Here is an 18,733-nt window from a genome sequence, read left to right as displayed (position 1 = left end):
TAGTAGGCAAAGTGCTGAAAAGCAGAAGCCTAAATTCTGTGCCACATTGGAGATTGCTATATCTAGAGTGAAAATAGATATGTGAAACAACTCTTTCAAAAACTATTGATATTTTTGGTAAATAACCTGTTAGCTCTGATCTTTGTTACAGAAAATCAATGCTGAATTTATTTGCTATGGGAATTAACATCAACATATGATATCTTTGCAGAAAAGTCAGAGCTTCAAAATTAGAAACTTTTAAAATAATTTAAGCACATTTTTGTCCTCCTTTTTTAAGATAGGCTATTAAGCAGTGAATAATTTTAAATTATACAACTGAGAATATTGAAAATCCATGTGTGTTGAAGAACTAAAGGATGGGGTTGTTTTTCTTCTATTTTCTATTTGCTCACAGCTTTGTTGAAAGTTCTTTATGTCAAAATTAATTAGGAAATAAAACCAGTTCAATACAATTTTGTAACAGACATGAGTAATGCAGGTTGTTAACCTTTGCTTAAACGGTGGAACACTGATCTTAACAGGCAAGCTTACATTTAATTCTTTTCCTGGATCAGTGAATTTTGAATTATCCTACTAATACAACAGGTTCTTCAGAGAATATGAAAGTGTTACTACTCTTTCTTCTATGCATCTGACAGCCTCCAGTTTAGTCTTTAAGTGACTGTCATGAGGATGAGAAATGTACATTTATAATCCTTCATGCATGGAGGGTAACAAGACCTCAGGTTTTCATTGTATAAATAGATACTTCAACCTGACAGATTTATTTAAAGGGACTTCACAGTCTTTCAGCAAAAGCTCTTTAGAAAAATACAGCTGCCCTAACTACATTTTATTTGGTGTACTATTTCTCAAATTGGGTCTTTCAGTGATAACTAGGTGAATTCCATTCAATGCTTACAATTCTTTTGGGCTGGAAAAATGAGAGTGAATGGTTTGATTAAGTCCCAGTAAAGGATAACCACACAAAATTGATTCAACTTTCAACCTGTGTTAGAACAATCAGGAAGAGTATTAATAATTGAAGATTCCTTGCTGAGAGACATTGAAGCCCCCATTTGTTGTCCAATCTCTACAGGGAGTTCTGCAAACTGATGGGAGCTTGCTTTCACAATGTCACAAAGATATTACTATTCCTAGTGAAGCCAGAGGACTACTACCTATTCCTTCTATTTTAAATAGGGTCAAATTAGGCTGCAGTGAGGAGGCTCCAAAACATCAAAAGAGGCCATATGTCTCTCAGGAATATGTTGAAGGCTTCAGGAATACAAATACCATTCTCATCTGTGCTTTGAGTTGGAAACAGGATCCAGGAAGAAGGCAAATGGATCAGGTTTATCTGTCTGTGTGGATGGTGCCATGCTCAGGCTTTTGGATTATATGAAAAGACATCTTTGAGAGACTGGGCATTTTGGTGTCAAATGAGGCACATCTGACTCGGTGGGGAAGGAGTGTTCGGGGCAGCAAACTAGCTGGAGCTATTGGCAGAGCTTTACGCTAGATTCAGAGGGAAAACGTGATGTATTGCTGTGTAAGGTGTTTGACAGAGAAGAACCAGGAAACATCAGTGCTTTAGGAAGTAGCAGGGAAATAATCCCTGTGAATTATCCCTATATAAGACTCCTCCAAGAAGGTAACATGCCCTACAGTTCTGCTGAAGTGCCTCTACAACAATGCACACAAAGTGGGAAATGAGTAGGAGGAATTGGAAATCATGGTGCAATTAGAAAACTGTGACCTAATTGGTATCAGAAAAACTGAAGGAAAGAATCACAAAACTGGAATGCTGCAATTAGGGACTGATTACAAGCTTTTCAGAAGAGGTAGGAAAGGAAGGAGGAGTGGGTGAATTGCTCTCTGTGTCAAGGAATGGATTGTGAGAAACAGCCATGAAAGTTTAAGAGTTTATGGGTAAAAAAATCAGAGACCAGACCAAATATATATATATATCTGTCGCTTGGGATCTGCTACAGGATGCTTGATCGAGGGGAGTTTGTTGATGAGGCCTTCCTGGAAGTCCTGATGTACAAAAAGCTTTACATGAGCCAGCAGTGTGCACGTTCAGCCCAGAAAGCCAACTGTATCATGGGCTGCATCAAAAGAGGGCTGGCCAGCAGAGCAAAGAAGGTGACTGCCCTGCTCTACTCTGCATTTCTGAGACCCAATGTGGAGTATTGCATACAGGTCTGGGTGCAGCAAGAGTGACAATTTAACAGGAAGGATTTTCATACAGACAGTTGTCCTTTTCTACATGGCACTTGTGAGATCACAGCTCAAATACCATGTTCTGTTTTGTAAAGAAAGGTGTTGAGTTGTTTGAGTGTGAAGCTGGTGAAATAAGTAGAAAACAAGACTTATGAGGAGTTGCTGGTCAAACTAGCATTGTCAGTCTCATTTTTAGTAAGCAAGTGATAGGAAATGAAGAAATGATCTCGAGTTGATCCCAGGGAAGTACACTATATATTAAGAAATATTTATCTGTGGAGATGATGGTCAAACATTGGAACAAGCTGTCCAGTCTCAGTCTCTGGAGGTATTTAAGATCTGTGTGGATGTAGCATTAAGGGACATGATTTTACTGATGTGACTGAGTAGATCAAGTTATGATTGGATTTGATGATATGGAAGGTCTTTGCAGATTCCATGACTCAATGAATGAATGTAGTTTTGAGATAATTAATTAACACTTAAATTGGGTTAACACTTAAATTCAAAATATCTTCCCAAAAGTGTATTAAAATAGCATTCAGCACATTCTTTCCTGTACATGCATTTTAAATTAACTCTCCATAAAAACGAGGAATGCTGCAGTTGTAACTTTTCAACTGCCACTCAGTTATCCTCTTGAGCTGCCTTAACCTCTTCGCACAAAAGGGTGGTAGTGCTGCACAATCCTGCCTTGGAGATTTCTGGGGCTTAGAATACATTTCAGCACTCGGTCTGAGTTCTTCATATTCTGACCTCCCACTGCCAGCTCATACACTGCAGAACCAGATGGGTTTCCAGCAAGTAAAGACAAGGTAGTCTGAGAAAACTGAAGATGGAAAATAATAAATAAACAAGCATATGAGCCTGATACAAATGTTATCAGTCAATGCTAAGGTCAGGATATATCTTACAAAAGAACTGCATTTGGGTTTGGCTGAGCTATTACAATTCAGTCTTGATCAGATCGGAGTCACTGACAATTAAATCTGTTTAAAAAGCTAGCATACTCCTTTGCAAAGACCACACTGAAGGTGCGTAACCCTACTTCTGGATGTAATGGCAGAAGCAGGAAAAAAAAGCTACAAATTATGTATTTGTTATCAATATGTACGTAAAATCTCTTGTTCTGTACAAAAACAAATTTCACCCATTACAAAAAAACGAAACAAACAAAAAAAAAATCAAAAACCAAAAGTAAGCAACATTTCTATATGGAAATGCAATGGAAAAATGTCAAGGATTAAGGTTAAGAGCAAATCTTCTTTAGTCTCTTCTATACTTGCAGCCTCTTCAGTTGTCTCTGATGTATTTGACATGATAAATCAGACTGCGAACACAAAATTTAACCAATTCTGTTTCTTATCCTAGAAATGTCTAATTAATATTGACAGGCTTGCCTTAAGTGGTCAAAGCTTGAAGAGGGCAACAAACTGCTATATCCATTTGAATCTATCTGAACCTATCTGTTTTTTGTATCTATGGTTCTCAAATATACATAACACGTGCATCTTAAGACTTGATCAGCAGTGTGGTATTTGATCATTTCAAAAGAAATAATGTGCTAAATTCCTTATCCATATATTTTTAAATTGGAAACAAAAAACAACAAAAATCATTATGGTGTTTCATCTATGTTTGAGACTAAAGTATGTTCATGAGTCATTATTTTCTGCAGTGATAATTGCTTCCTTCATTTCTGTTGAAAATATTATGTATGTTATGTAAAATGATACTGAGATAAGCTAATAGCATAATGTTATCAAAATAAAGTAAAATGCTATGATATCCTATCTTTTTATTAATATCTTCCTTTTCTCAGAGCACGTATGTCTTATGATAGCTGTTTGAGAACCATTTCAGGTGACCTTGCAGCTTTGATCTTGCCTCCTATATTTATTTGATAGAGATCAAATCATTTGCTGGAAGTCAGACTTTATTTGGCATAGACGTGGTCTTTGTTACCAAGGGGCTGCAGGGTAGCAACTCTTTGCTGTAGGTAAAGAGTTCTGAGCTGCCTGTCAATGACATAGCCCATTCCATACAGTTTGAGGGTAAAGCTCTGATATCTCTTTATCTCTCTTGTATGTTTGAAGAAAGAGTGGAAAACGTGTTTTCCACAGAGGTCAATTTGGCATTTTCAGTTTAAAATAGTAAAATCATATGGTAGGTATATATATATATATATGTATATATATATATATATGTATATATATATATATACATATCAGAGCACAAACTGCCTTTCTGGAACTTCTACTGCAGGTGATGTCATGTCATGTGTGAAAAACAAGCATTGTCAGTTTTACCAGAGTCAGAATCTGAAGTAAATTTTACTCCTTTATGCATTAATTCACCACTCCAGAATATTGCAGTGCTACAGAAAAGTAACTGTGCCAGTATTATTTAAAACACTGAATAAATTCACTATGTTTTGACTGTTGATTATGTCATTTTGAAATAATAATCTCTCTAAGTTTTTGTCAGCAAGGCAAATAATTGTCTTTCATTCTGTAAGATTTATTATCTAGATGCATACCTAGAATACTAGGCAGAGAAGCAGTTTTGCTGATTTGGTAACAAGTAGGTCACACAGGAAAGTTAGGAATCAGCACTCCAGACTGTCATTCATTTTCCATTAGATAATAGAATATTTGAGACTGGAGATATGTCTTGAAATGCCTGGCATTGAAATTTCTGCTTTTCAAATATTTTGCCATGTAATAGAATCCACAGTCTGCTTAAAAAAAAAAAAAAAAATTAGAGACCTAGAGTAATACATGAAGCCAGAATGCTTCATTTCTCAAAGACAAGCACTTTTTTTGGTCTGAAAAAAAGCTTGTCTTTATATTTAGCATTTACGGTCCATCTTCTCACCTTAAGGACCTGATTTACTTGTCCAATATTTGTTATCTTAATGATTGAACATCATAAAATTTCTGTTGAAATCCTTCTATAGCCTAAGGAGATTTGACCTATATACTGTATTAAGTTACAAATGGGATATTTTCTATCATTGTTACTGTGGGCTACTTTGAATAACATTTTCATTATGATTGAGACAGACATTAGATTTGCGCTTAGGAGTTCTAAATATTAGAGTGTATGTCTCTTGTTTCAGAAGCCTATAACAAGCTTCTGTTTCCATTTGTATTCTGTTACAGCTACATGAAAATAGATACCCAGTGAGTTTTCATCAAAAAATTATTCTAAATAATCACACAGAAAATAAATTATGTATTGGAAGTATATAGAAACATGCAAAAGGATCAGAAAATGGAATCTGATGCAAAGAATCTAAAGGCCTGAGTTTATGAAGCCATCTGACTTTGAACAAGACAGAACTAAATCTGGTCAATATCTGTTAGAGTCACTTAAGTATACTTATGACACAATTAATTTAGCCAAATTTTCATACAGAAAGTATTAATGTAACTTAGATTGACACACATTTAAAATATCCATATTTTATATTTTATTTCACATCAATTATGACTACATGTGTTTTGTTGTCTTTATAAGTTATCTTTATTTCAAATTTGAATTTAATGTTACAGCAAAACATAGATTATGTAAAATACTATATAATATTCTCCTTTCCCTGCTCCCCCCCTCCCCCCCAAAAAAAGAAAGAGAGAGAGAAACTTTTTTCTTTTAAATGTCTGTAATTTGATGTTGCTGTAATAAGGATGTTTTTAATGTAAGCATAACTTCACCAGTTGCTACTGGCATAATGCCTGTTCTTGAAACAAACAAACAAAAGAAACATGAGGAGATAGTCATACAGAATGTTACATTTGTCAGCCTATATCCCAACTTCAAAGCACATCAGTTTTCAATTCAGGTGACAGATTTTATTTGCTATTTTTACTTACCATTTGTGATTTCAGCAACCATGCATACAGGTTTTTAATTTATGAGAAAATGTGCACCTAAGTATATATAGAAGTACAAATTTGAAGTATATCTAATAATTTTGAGGGTATCTGGATGGATTTGGCTTTTTTGTTTGTTTTCCCAGTGACAAACTGAATAACTTATTTATTTGGTCTTTAACAGAAAAATGATTATTTTTACTACAGTACTTTCATCTTTTTTGTAAAGAAAGAGTACATGTGTAATCCTGTAAGAGTGCTTTCAGAATTCCAGAAATAAAGTATCTTGTATTCTTAAAAGAGAGCCATGGAAAGTTTGCCCTTGTCCTTCACACTGACACAAATGTCAGCTTGTAGCCACTTCTTTTTAATTTTAAGTTTTCTTCTTATTTGGGTGGGGAAAGAGGGGAAAATGTTGGAAGAAATCACAAGCTGAATCACTGCTGTTAAAAAAAGAAGTCTAACCACAATAGAAATCTGTTCTAAGAGGTGATCTAACTAAGGGATTTTTTTTTTTTTTTTTTTTTTTTTTTTTTTTTTTGTCATGAAGAAAAGATAATGCAAAGCTTTAATCTTTGTAAAGGTTTTCTATATCTATGAAAGCATGTTACATTTTGCATTGGTTTTTGTACTGAGACTGGCAGGTGGCTGGAAGAGGACTCAGGAGAGGTTAACATCTGTCTTTATATAGCCTGAAGAATCCAGGTTTCATCTTTAACTCATTGTAACTCTTAGAATGCTGAAATATTATTTTTCTTTAAATTATTATTGCTATTATATAAATTTTTTTCCCCCAGTGTTACAGCACTATGAATCATTTTCATGAACTGAAGTCTCTGGCTGAGACAAGTTTCTGAGGAAAATTATATATGCAAGTATGTACACACATATATTTCCTACTTCCAATTAACTAATTTCCACTCAAATTAATTAAGGATTTATGGGATTTAAAGGCAGAATATCATTATCTACTCTGATGGTAAATTTTCCCTCATTATATCTGTCTGGACGTCTGAATATATATATACACATATAAGAGATACATGTGTTATACCTATAACAGTTATATATACATGTATATGCATATATATCTATGTATGTATGTTTATCTATATATAGATATATATATATATATATAAGAAATTGAGCTGAAGACTCCAGATAGATGTTAAGAACTAATTACTGTTAAGAATAACTAAGGTTTTAAAATGGAAAAATGCAATAGAATTATAGGAAAGAGATGCTCTGCATAAAGTGTAATTTAGTTGTTTAATTTACGTTGGTTGGTTGAAGACAATAAGAGTGAAACCTAGAATCTCAATTTAGTCAGCAGAGAGTACATAGTTCTTCTTTATTTTTTTCTTTCTCTTTTTTTTCTTTCTCAGCATCAATCCATCTACACTATATCTCTACTCCTGCCTTAGCTTATTTCTATTCTCTGTTCTTTGCCACATCTTTGCAAAAGTACATAAAGAAACTTTTATCCTTATATCCTGAAAGGTGAAAGGATTATAGGTGGGTTTTTAAAAATCAGTCAATTCTTACCTTCATCTCAGACAATAGAAATACATAATATACTATTGTAAGATTGTCTGGAACTACTAGCAAACACACAAAAAAGAGACACAGATATTTTATCTGTTTTATATGTCTCTCCCCCACTTTGTCAATTTATGTACACATAGAATTCAGTAAAACCCAACCCAAATAAAAGACCAGCATTTTTAAGTGGTGCTAATAAATGTGTTCAGTATGAGCACGCTGAACAAAGCATTTAGGAACAGCTATAATATGACTAGGTTTTACCAGAACAATTGATTTTATTGCTAAAAAGTATGATAAGGAAGAAAATATGTAGTTAAAAAATGAAGGTTCATTTGGAGCTATTATTATTATTTCTGGCAAAAGTTAACTCTGAATAGGTGACAGAAAACAGGCATTCTGTTTAGGTAATTTTCTCCTGCAGGACACTCAGCCTGAACAAAGATGGTTAGTTTTAAAAGTGAGACTATCTGTCATGAAATGTTGAAGAAAAAGGGAATTTTGCCATTGATTTCAAAGAGCACAGATGTGCATTATCTGCAGATAAATAAATTAACTAAGTTTTCCAGCTAAAGCAAATGAGTGACCTTCTAAATTCTATCACCACAGCAACAGTCCACTTGGTGCAAATCAGAAGTAGAAAGAATAAGATTACAGAAACTGTCTGTGAACTATTGAGACTTGCAAAGCTCACTTAAACTGAGTTTTTCCAGTATGTTATGGAAAAGTTATCTTTATGTGTAGTACAAAATTTGGCATAAGTGCCAAGCAAAAAGAATAAAAACAAATTAATACAGTAATATTTTGTAACTGGATACATATGTAATTAACAATTCATGATGTGTCATTAATCATAAACCAGCCTAGAGTTAGTCTTGCATGTCTTCTAAAGTATAATTCTATAAAACATATATCCTCCTACACTTCATTATGTGATCTATTCTGGTCCCTTAGAACTATGCTTCCTTGTACTTCATTCAGGCAGTCATCTAGAGATGTCGAACACTGATATTTCTGTTCTAAAGGAGATACTGAATTTAGAGCTGTCCCCTGACCTTGTTGTCCCATATCAGAGAAAAAAAAAAAAAAAAAAAAAAAAAACTTTTTCAAGCAAGTGTGTAAAAATAAATGAGTTGACTTGGAAGCAGTTGTGATCAGCTGTTCATGTTTTTCTCATCTGCCTGTACTGTCTAATTACTTGCTTAATATGTTTTCTGCAAAATACATTTTCATGAAATTGGCTGAAATTTATAGTAAATTCATATGAAGAAGAATATCTCAGTACCATTAGAGTAACAGTCAGTGTGTGTGGTTTGGTTATTCCTCCAGGGAATGAATGTTCAGAGTTTCTCTGGGAAAATTGTTCCAGTATGCTACTACTCTCACTGTGAATTATTCCTTCCTTCTATCTAATCTAAATCTTCCCTCTTCTAGTTTAAAACAATTATCCCTTGTCCTCTCACTACAAGCTTATTGTGGTTTAACCTGGCAGACATTTCAGCACCACACAGCCGTTTATTTTCTCCCCCAGGAGGGATGAGAGAGAGAACTGAAAACAAATCAGAACTCATAGATTAGAGTTATTTATTAAGACAGAAAATGAAAAAAAAAAAATAATAATAAAAATAAAAATAAATAAATAAAAGAGCAAAAATACTATGATAACCACATATATATCCACAATGCAGAAGGAGGGGGAGGAGGTGCTGCAGCTAACAGCAGTGATTCTTCTGCAGCCTGTAGAAGACAACGATGGAATAAATATTTCACTGAAGCCCACGATGCAGACTATGGTGGATCAGATATTCCATTAGAAGTGTCGATGGAGAAGAAGATATTCAGTGCAGGCTGTAGAGGATGCTACGCAGGAGCAGTTGGGTGTTCCTGGAAGTAACTGTGGCTACTTGCCATTGGCACTGATGAAAGATTCAGCATGAGCTGACAGTGTACACTTGCAGCTCAGAAGGCCAACTATATCCTGGGTTGCATCGAGAGAAGTATGACCAGCAGGCCAACAGATGTGATTCTGTCCCTCTAATCTGCTCTTGTGAGACCCCACCTGTAGTACTGCATCCAGTTCTGGAGCCTCAAACACAAGAAGGACATCGAGCTGTTGGAGCAGGCCCAGTGGAGGGCCACGAAGATTATCAGAGGCTGGATAACCTCCCCTATGAGGACAGGCTGAGAGAGCTGAGGCTCTTCAGCATGGAGAAGAGAAGGCTGCAGGTAGATATTATTAGTGCCTTCCAGAATCTGATGGGGCCTACAGGAAAGCTGGGGAGGAACATTTAATAAAGGCGTGTAGCAACAGGGCAAGGGAAAAATGGCTTTAAACTGGAAGAGGATAGATTTAGGCTATATATATCAGGAATAGATTCTTTACTATGTGGGTGATGAGACATTGAAACAGATTGCCCAGGGAGGTTGTAGGTGCCCCCTTCCTGGAAGTATTCAAGACCAGTCTGGATGGGGCTTTGAGCAACCTGTTCTAGTAGGAGGTGACTCTGCCGGAGGTTTGAAACTAGAGGATCTTAAAGGTCCCTTTGAACCCGAATCATTCAATGATTCTATTATTCTATGACACACGAAGAGTCCATGCTGAAGCAGATTTAGTACTGAAGGAACAGCATCCTTCAGCAGGAGAGCAGTAGAGAGAAACTTCTGTGTACTGACCATAACACCATTCATTTCTATCTGTGCTGTTTAGGGCAGGAAAATTTGCTAGTGATACTGAGCCTAGAAGAAAGGAGAAAGAAATGCTTTTCTTTGTATGAATCTATTTTAATTTACAATAAATTGAACTTCTTTTCCTCAAATTGAATCTAGCCAATGAACTTTCACCCTTCATCCTACTAGGAAAGAAGAATGAGTAAACAGCTGGGTAGGGATTTTGGCCATTAGCTAAGGTTAACCCACCACAACTACTTGCTAGTACCTGCTTACTTACTTGAGTCAGCTATCACTGACATTAAAGATCAGACTCTTGATATGTGATCTATCTTTCCTGACTGATTCTAGATGGCTACAATTTAGAATTCTATATTGAAGTAGGTAATCTTAAGTCTCCTTTAAAATTCATAACAAAAAATTACTATTTTTTTAATTAATCTCTTTTATGATGAGAGATCATACCATCCTTTTCACTGACTAGAAAGTTTGCAAACTCTGAGATACTTTGGGACTCCTTTTTATTTTCATCTAATTTTTTTACTTAGGTTAGGGTGTTTTACTATAAGGTACTTTTTAACTACATTATTGGAAAATTTTATCTCCGAATATGAATTCCATCTTGCACTTCTGTTTTATTAATATCTGTTCATTCTTTCTTGTAAGTTGCCAGTAGGGACTGGTATATTAGATAGATCTGAAATATGTATGGTGATGAAAATGCTGGCTTATTCTCCCTTTTACGGAGGAAGTATCATTTAAGTATTTGTGGTACTTGGTGTAAGTACACCATGTATCAAGGTATATGTAGACTGTAATGAGCTGAATATTTAAACACATTAGATAACATGAAATATGACAGTTCGTCTGACAGCAGAAGAATGCAGCCTTGACTCATTGCACTGTTTCATTAGTTGTAAAGATAGGGACGTTATTGAAAAAAATTATCAATAGATGGAAATAGATATTTTTAAAAATTGAGCATTTATAATAAAATATAAAACATCAAATATCAAATATATCTCCACAGCTGACTAATCCTTTATGACAAAAGAGGTCATGTTATGATAAAAAAAACACTAAGTAGGGGGTAGATGCATGATAAAACACCAGTCATCTGCCAAGGCAGTGATGTGCATCTGCAGAATTGTGAATACCATGAGAGAACTCTCTGTAACCGAAGATAAACTTGGCCACAAGCTCACTGTACATCCATTCAGGTTTCTTGAAAGGGCTCTGTCACTTGTTTTCAGAACTGAAATGGTGTTTATCGTTTACATTTTCAGATTTTCTTCCTTTTTTTAACCTCGGGAGCACAAGATATTGCCAGCATTTGCAATCAAACTTTTGGCAGATTGCTGAACATAGAACTCTTAAATAAATAAAAAAGATGCACAGAACTGAACAGAACATTATCCTCAAGTCCTACAACCTTCTGCGTTTTCCAAAGGAATTTAGGATTCTCTGCATTATCAAAGAACGTCCTCCTACAACACATGGAATTATTGATTGATTGATTGATTGATTGTTATTGTCCTTTATCTTTTTCATATCAAGTTTGGAAAGATTTATAATTCATAGAATCATAGAGTGGCCCAGGTTGAAAAGGATTACAGCGATCATCTAGTTTCAATGCCCTGCTATGTGCAGGCTCGCCAACCACTAGACCAGGCTGCACAGAGCCACATCTAGCCTGGCCTTCAATGCTGCCGTGATGGGGTATCCACAGTCTCTCTGGGCAATCTGTTCCAGTGTGTCACCACCCTCTATGTGAAAAACTTCCTCCTAATTTCTAACTTAAACCTCCCCTGTGTCAGTTTAAGACCATTCCCCCTTGTCCTATCATTATCCACCTTCATAAACAGCCATTCCCCCTCCTGTTTATATGCTCCCTTCAAGTATTGGAAGGCTGCAATGAGGTCTCCCCAGAGCCTTCTTTTCTGCAAGCTAAACCATCCCAGTTCCCTCAGCCTTTCCTCATAGGAGAGGTGCTCCAGCTCTCTCATCATCTTAATGGCCCTCCTTGGACCCACTCCAAGAGCTCCACATCCTTCCTGTACTGGGGGCCCCAGGTCTGGATGTAGTACTCCAGATGGGGCCTCAGAAGAGCTGAGTAGAGGGGACAATCACCTCCCTCTCCCTGCTGGCCACCCTTTTAATGCAGCCCAGAACACAGTTGGCCTTCCGAGCTGCATATAATTCATATGATCTTTCAGAAAAGTTGAAGCAAACTCTGTTATATTAGTTTCAATCTACTCAAAGTGTTACAAATGGCACTGTTATTCTTCATGATGCTGTGTAGTAAACAAGTATGAACAAATATGGATATGCTGACTGTATATCCATGCAGACAGTTTACATTTCAGTTTCCTAACAGAAGTTTTATAAATTGAATTTAATCAAAAGATTCTCTTGTGGATAATAGCCTTCCATACTATTCTACTATTCCACAGACTGTGGGAGAAATTAAAAAAACAAACAAACAAACGAACAACAACAACAAAAAACCTGTTTTTATAATACTTGAATTACTGCAGCTAATTAATCTATTTTCAAATATATCTTAGAACAGATGCCAGACTGACATCACAGTTTTTATAAATATCTAATATGTTCATGACCAGCACACAGATTTTCCATTAAATAAAAATGCAATTTTTTTTCTCCCTACTTTAAGTCAAATTTCACTTCAGTTTAAAAGTTATGGAGAAAAAAAAAAAAAGAAAAAAAAGAAAAACTTGAAAGGTTTGTAAGTTAGAAGTTTAGTTCAGTGTATTATCACAATAATGCCAGCGATGACATAAGTTCACAACCTCACTTATAAAAATTGCTAAACTTGAGTTTACTTTGTGAGTGAATGCTTACAAACACACACGTGGCAAGCTAAATCAAGCCAAATCTAACCAAAAATATAAAATATATTATTTGAGGCATAAAAACTCAAATCATACCATTTATGAATGAAGAGGTAGATTAAAAACCAAAATTTATAACTGTATTTAGAATTACTAGTGTTCAATTATTACTTTTTATCTATAGATAATGGCTGAAATAATCAGAAATAAAAATGTGCACTATACTGATCTAAGAGCTATCACTGTGATTAAATAATTACTGATAATTAAATTAAAAAATCAAATATCTCTAAATTAAAATTATTTAGTATTTTATCAGTTTAGATGGCAACCTTCTTGAGCTGCATTTTTTGTAGTATGATTCAACTGTCTTCCTTTTGCAGTTAATTATTACTCATGATTGAGCATGCTTGCCTTAGAAAATTATGTGAGATTATGACTGGAGGGTATGTCTTTAATGTTTTGTGCTAATTTAATATGATGAAGCTGACAGAAAACAGTGGTAATGGAGAGTGAAAAAATTTAAGTAAAATAATAAAAAAAGTTTATGATCAACTTCAATAATTTTAGGAGCTGGAATGAAAGTATTTATATGTGATATGCTCCTAGATTACGTTCGCTGGCCAGCATTTTGTCAGATAGCAACAGCAATGTATGAATGTATGTACATAGCATAGAACCAGATTGCAAAACTAGTAAGGAATGAATGATGTATTCCATAGATCCTCCCTGTTCTGTTCTGTTGTGCACAACTTCTGAAGTCACTTTCATCAGTTTTCTATTTCAGAACTTCTTAGTTCCTGCTTTAGATATAAAGATAAAACACACAGAATTTATTACTGAGTTACACCTTTCTTTCTTATTGCTACAGCCATTACTGAAAAATGTATAAGAAGGAAAACTTATTTCTGTGCGCACATAGTTTTGAATGAAAGCAGAAGAGATTTTCATTACCACACCCACATTGTGAATTCCACCCTGTACAGTTCCAAGCTGCTATTGAAATAAAAAACTAGTTATGTATAGAACTCAGTGAGTACTGCCATTGAACTAACTGCCATTAGTAAGCTAATTATCTGACTCATACCTTCAACCTACAATTCTCCTTCTGTATTGTATTTCCAGAAGGTATCTCTCATGATGATTATCAGTGTTTGCCTAACATCTACTTGTAATTAAATATTTAGTCATTCAAGAAGTGAAGGAAATTAAGAATTTATACTTTCTAACATGTGGTATTTCTATTTCATGCAGTGAAAAATAAAGCGATTTTTAGTTTGTCCAGTCTGTCAAATATAATACATCCAATGAAATACTGGACTGAATTAGCCTCAAATGACCCTTCCCTTCCCTTCCCTTCCCTTCCCTTCCCTTCCCTTCCCTTCCCTTCCCTTCCCTTCCCTTCCCTTCCCTTCCCTTCCCTTCCCTTCCCTTCCCTTCCCTTCCCTTCCCTTCCCTTCCCTTCCCTTCCCTTCCCTTCCCTTCCCTTCCCTTCCCTTCCCTTCCCTTCCCTTCCCTTCCCTTCCCTTCCCTTCCCTTCCCTTCCCTTCCCTTCCCTTCCCTTCCCTTCCCTTCCCTTCCCTTCCCTTCCCTCTTCCCCCTTTCCCTTTCATCTTCTCCTCTCTTTCCCTCTCATCTCTTCCTCTCTTCCCCCCTCTTCTCTTCCTCTCTCCTCTCCTTTTCTTTTCCTTTGGAGATATAAATCTCAAAATATGCTTTACATGATGTATTTCTGTTCTTTCCTTTTCTGCATTACAGGAGGTGCAGGATACTTTCTTGATCTCAATAAGCAAAGTGAAACAACAAATGGTGTAGTAGAATTACTTATAATAATAACTTGGGAGTAATAGCAAGTAAATCACAAATGGTCTTTTAGATACTGTGAACCCTGCTTTTGTACAGAGTCAGATGGATTCTAGATTAATTCTTTTCATGGCATACTGCATGTGTCAGCTCTGGAGATGTTTACCTTCCTCTCTGTACTGTATTCTTATACCAGGAGTAGCAAAAACATAAAAATAAAAAAATAAAAATTATGCATCCTGTCATGACTGGTAGGAATGCTGTCTCCTTTGTAACACCCACCTGAACTTGTCTAGATAAACATAACTTGGAACTGTACCCAGGAACAGCATACTTCAGTGTATTCCTGTGTTAGGTATGGATCACCCACTCACATGTAAACTAATATCTTAAATGTAAAATCTTCTTCAAAGACTTCAATGCATTTTTGTTGCTGAGATTGATAAGAGTTTTGTAATGAGATCAGAATAAGTCACTGATCTTAAAATTCACTATTTTTGAAGAGTTTTCGCTCTTTTTTTTTTTTTTTTTTTCAAGTAAAAGAAATAATTGTGTAGCTTAATTTTAGGTTTTAGAGAATGAGCAAAGAGCCTAACACAAAGTTAGGTCTCTTGTCAGAAAATCGGAACAGACCTCTTTCATTTATAAGTCTCACAAAATGCCTTGATATCTGAAATATTTCTGATTGGATAGACTCACTTAAAATTTATTTTTCCTTTACATACGCTTTTTACTCATGCTACACAGCATCTGGAGAGATAAAAACAACATGAAAATCTCTTAAATCAAAAGGCTCACATGCTAAGCTAAGCCATAATTGATTATGCATTAAAAAGATAATTGGTTTACTCCAAATAACTTTCCTTTGTGCAAGAGTGTCACGGAGTTGACCAGATCAATCTATGTCTGTGACAGGGGCGACAGGCCTCTGCCCTCCCCCCCCCACCCCAGTCCCACAAAAATGGGAAGGAAGGAAGGGAGGAAAAGAGCAGCATCAACAATCTATGGAGGAAAACTTATTTTACTATAATATTGGAATACAAGATAACACAATATATACAATTTAATTGAAATTGAGATTAATAAATCAGACAAGATGAGAGAGAGAGAGAGTTCCCGGAACCGAGTCAAACCTGAAAAGCTTGGAACGGCTAGGAAAGCACCCTCCAGCACCCACTGCCAGGCAGCAAGAGAGCGCCCCCCCCACCCAGAAGGGCCAGATCCCGTGACTTCTGTAATGTACAGGGATAGGTACCTGGGATTGGGCATTAACACTTTAATACCCCGTATACTACATGATGTTTTGATGTGGAATACTGAAACCCAAAGTAAAAACAAACAAACAAACAAACAAGAAACATAGAACCACGACATTCCACCCCTTATTCTACATCGTTACATCATGCTTAATATATATATATACATATATACAAACAAACAACAACAACAAAATTACAATGCATTACACACACATGGCTATATATATATATACATATATATATACATAGAGTTAGTAACTGCACTCCCCCGGCATCAAGTTTCCCTGTGGTACACACTGGACATCCCCATTCTTTTGCATTACCCACCAAGTGCATCCTGGTCCCTGGGCAAAAACTGTACCACGGAGAGGTTTGCCCTTTCCAGAAGCTGGAAGAACCCAAATTGCCTTTCCTAACATGTTCTTTACATGTACAACAGGGACTTTATCTCCCTCTACGGTATATAGGGAACTGGATTGGTTAGGACCATCACGATTAATAGATCCTCTGGTATTGACCAACCAGGTAGCTTCTGCCAAATTCTTCTCCCAGTGCTTAAATGTTCCGCTACCCAGTGCTTTTAGCATCGTTTTTAACAACCCATTGTATCGTTCAATTTTGCCAGAGGCTGGTGCATGATAGGGAATATGGTAAATCCACTCAATGCCATGATCTTTGGCCCAAGTATTTACAAGAGAATTTTTGAAATGAGTCCTATTATCTGACTCAATCCTTTCTGGGGTGCCATGTCGCCACAGGACTTGTTTCTCGAGACCCAGTATGGTGTTTTGGGCGGTAGCATGGGGTACTGCATATGTTTCGAGCCACCCAGTGGTTGCCTCCACCATAGTAAGCACATAATGCTTGCCATTGCGAGATCGTGGCAAGGTGATATAATCAACCTGCCATGCCTCCCCATATTTGTACTTTTGCCATCGCCCTTCCTCCCAGAGAGGTTTCATCCTCTTGGCTTGTTTGATGATGGCACATGTTTCACAGTTATGAATAACCTGTGCAATGGCATCCATAGTTAAGTCCACCCCTCGGTCTCTAGCCCATTTGTATGTTGCATCTCTCCCTTGATGACCTGAGGTCTCATGGGCCCACCGAGCCAGAAATAATTCACCTTTGTTCTGCCAGTCCAGGTCTATTTGAGCCACCTCAATTCTGGCAGCTCGGTCTACCTGATGGTTATTTTGCTGTTCTTCAGTAGCCCGACTCTTGGGCACATGAGCATCTACATGGCGCACCTTTACGACTATAGTCTTTGTTTGGGCAGCAATGTCTTTCCACAGTTCAGCAGCCCAAATAGGTTTACCCCTTCTTTGCCAGTTATTTTGCTCCCACTGCTGTAACCACCCCCATAAGGCATTTGCCACCATCCATGAGTCAGTGTAAAGATAGAGCATTGGCCACCTCTCCCGTTCAGCGACATCTAAGGCCAGTTGGACAGCCTTTACCTCTGCAAATTGGCTTGATTCGCCTTTCCCTTCAGTGGCCTCTGCAACTTGTCGTGTGGGGCTCCACACAGCAGATTTCCATCTGCGATGCTTTCCCACAATACGACACGATCCGTCTGTGAACAGGGCATATTTCTTTTCATTCTCTGGTAGTTCATTGTATGGTGGGGCTTCTTTAGCACATGATACTTCTTCTCCTGGTGGTGTTCCAAACTTTTTACCTTCAGGCCAGTCCATGATGACCTCTAGGATTCCTGGATGGCTGAGGTTCCCCATCCGTGCTCGCTGTGTAATCAGTGCAATCCACTTACTCCAAGTGGCATCAGTAGCATGATGGGTGGAGGGAACCTTTCCTTTAAACATCCAGTTCAACACTGGCAGTCGAGGTGCCAGAAGGAGCTGTGTTTCAGTACCGACTACTTCGGAAGCAGCCCGAACCCCCTCATATGCAGCTAAGATCTCCTTTTCAGTTGGAGTGTAGTGCTCTTCAGACCCTCTGTACGCCCGACTCCAGAATCCCAGGGGTCGGCCTCGGGTCTCTCCTGAGGCTCTTTGCCACAAACTCCAAGTGGGACCGTTCTCTCCAGCAGCAGTATAGAGGATGTTCTTTATACCCTGTCCTGTCCGTACTGGCCCTAGGGCCACGGCACGGGCTATCTCCTGTTTAATCTGTTCAAAAGCCTGCTGCTGCTCAGGGCCCCATGTAAACTCATTTCTCATTTGCGTCACATAATAAAGGGGGCTTACAATGAGGCTGTAGTTTGGAACGTGCATTCTCCAAAAGCCCACTGCACCCAGAAAAGATTGTGTCTCTCTTTTGCTAGTGGGTGGAGACATAGCAGTGATTTTGTCGATCACATCTGTCGGGATGTGACGACGGCCATCTTGCCACTTTATACCTAGGAACTGAATCTCCTGGGCAGGTCCTTTCACTTTGCTTCGCTTAATAGCAAAACCAGCACTCAGAAGAATTTGGATCATTCGCTCTCCTTTTGTGAAGACTTCTTCTGCTGTATCGCCCCACACAATGATGTCATCAGTGTACTGCAGGTGCTCAGGAGCAC

Source organism: Tetrao urogallus (assembly GCF_951394365.1).
Source record: "Tetrao urogallus genome assembly, chromosome: 1".
Taxonomy (NCBI): Eukaryota; Metazoa; Chordata; class Aves; order Galliformes; family Phasianidae; genus Tetrao; species Tetrao urogallus.
Note: the sequence above shows the minus strand (reverse complement) of the source record.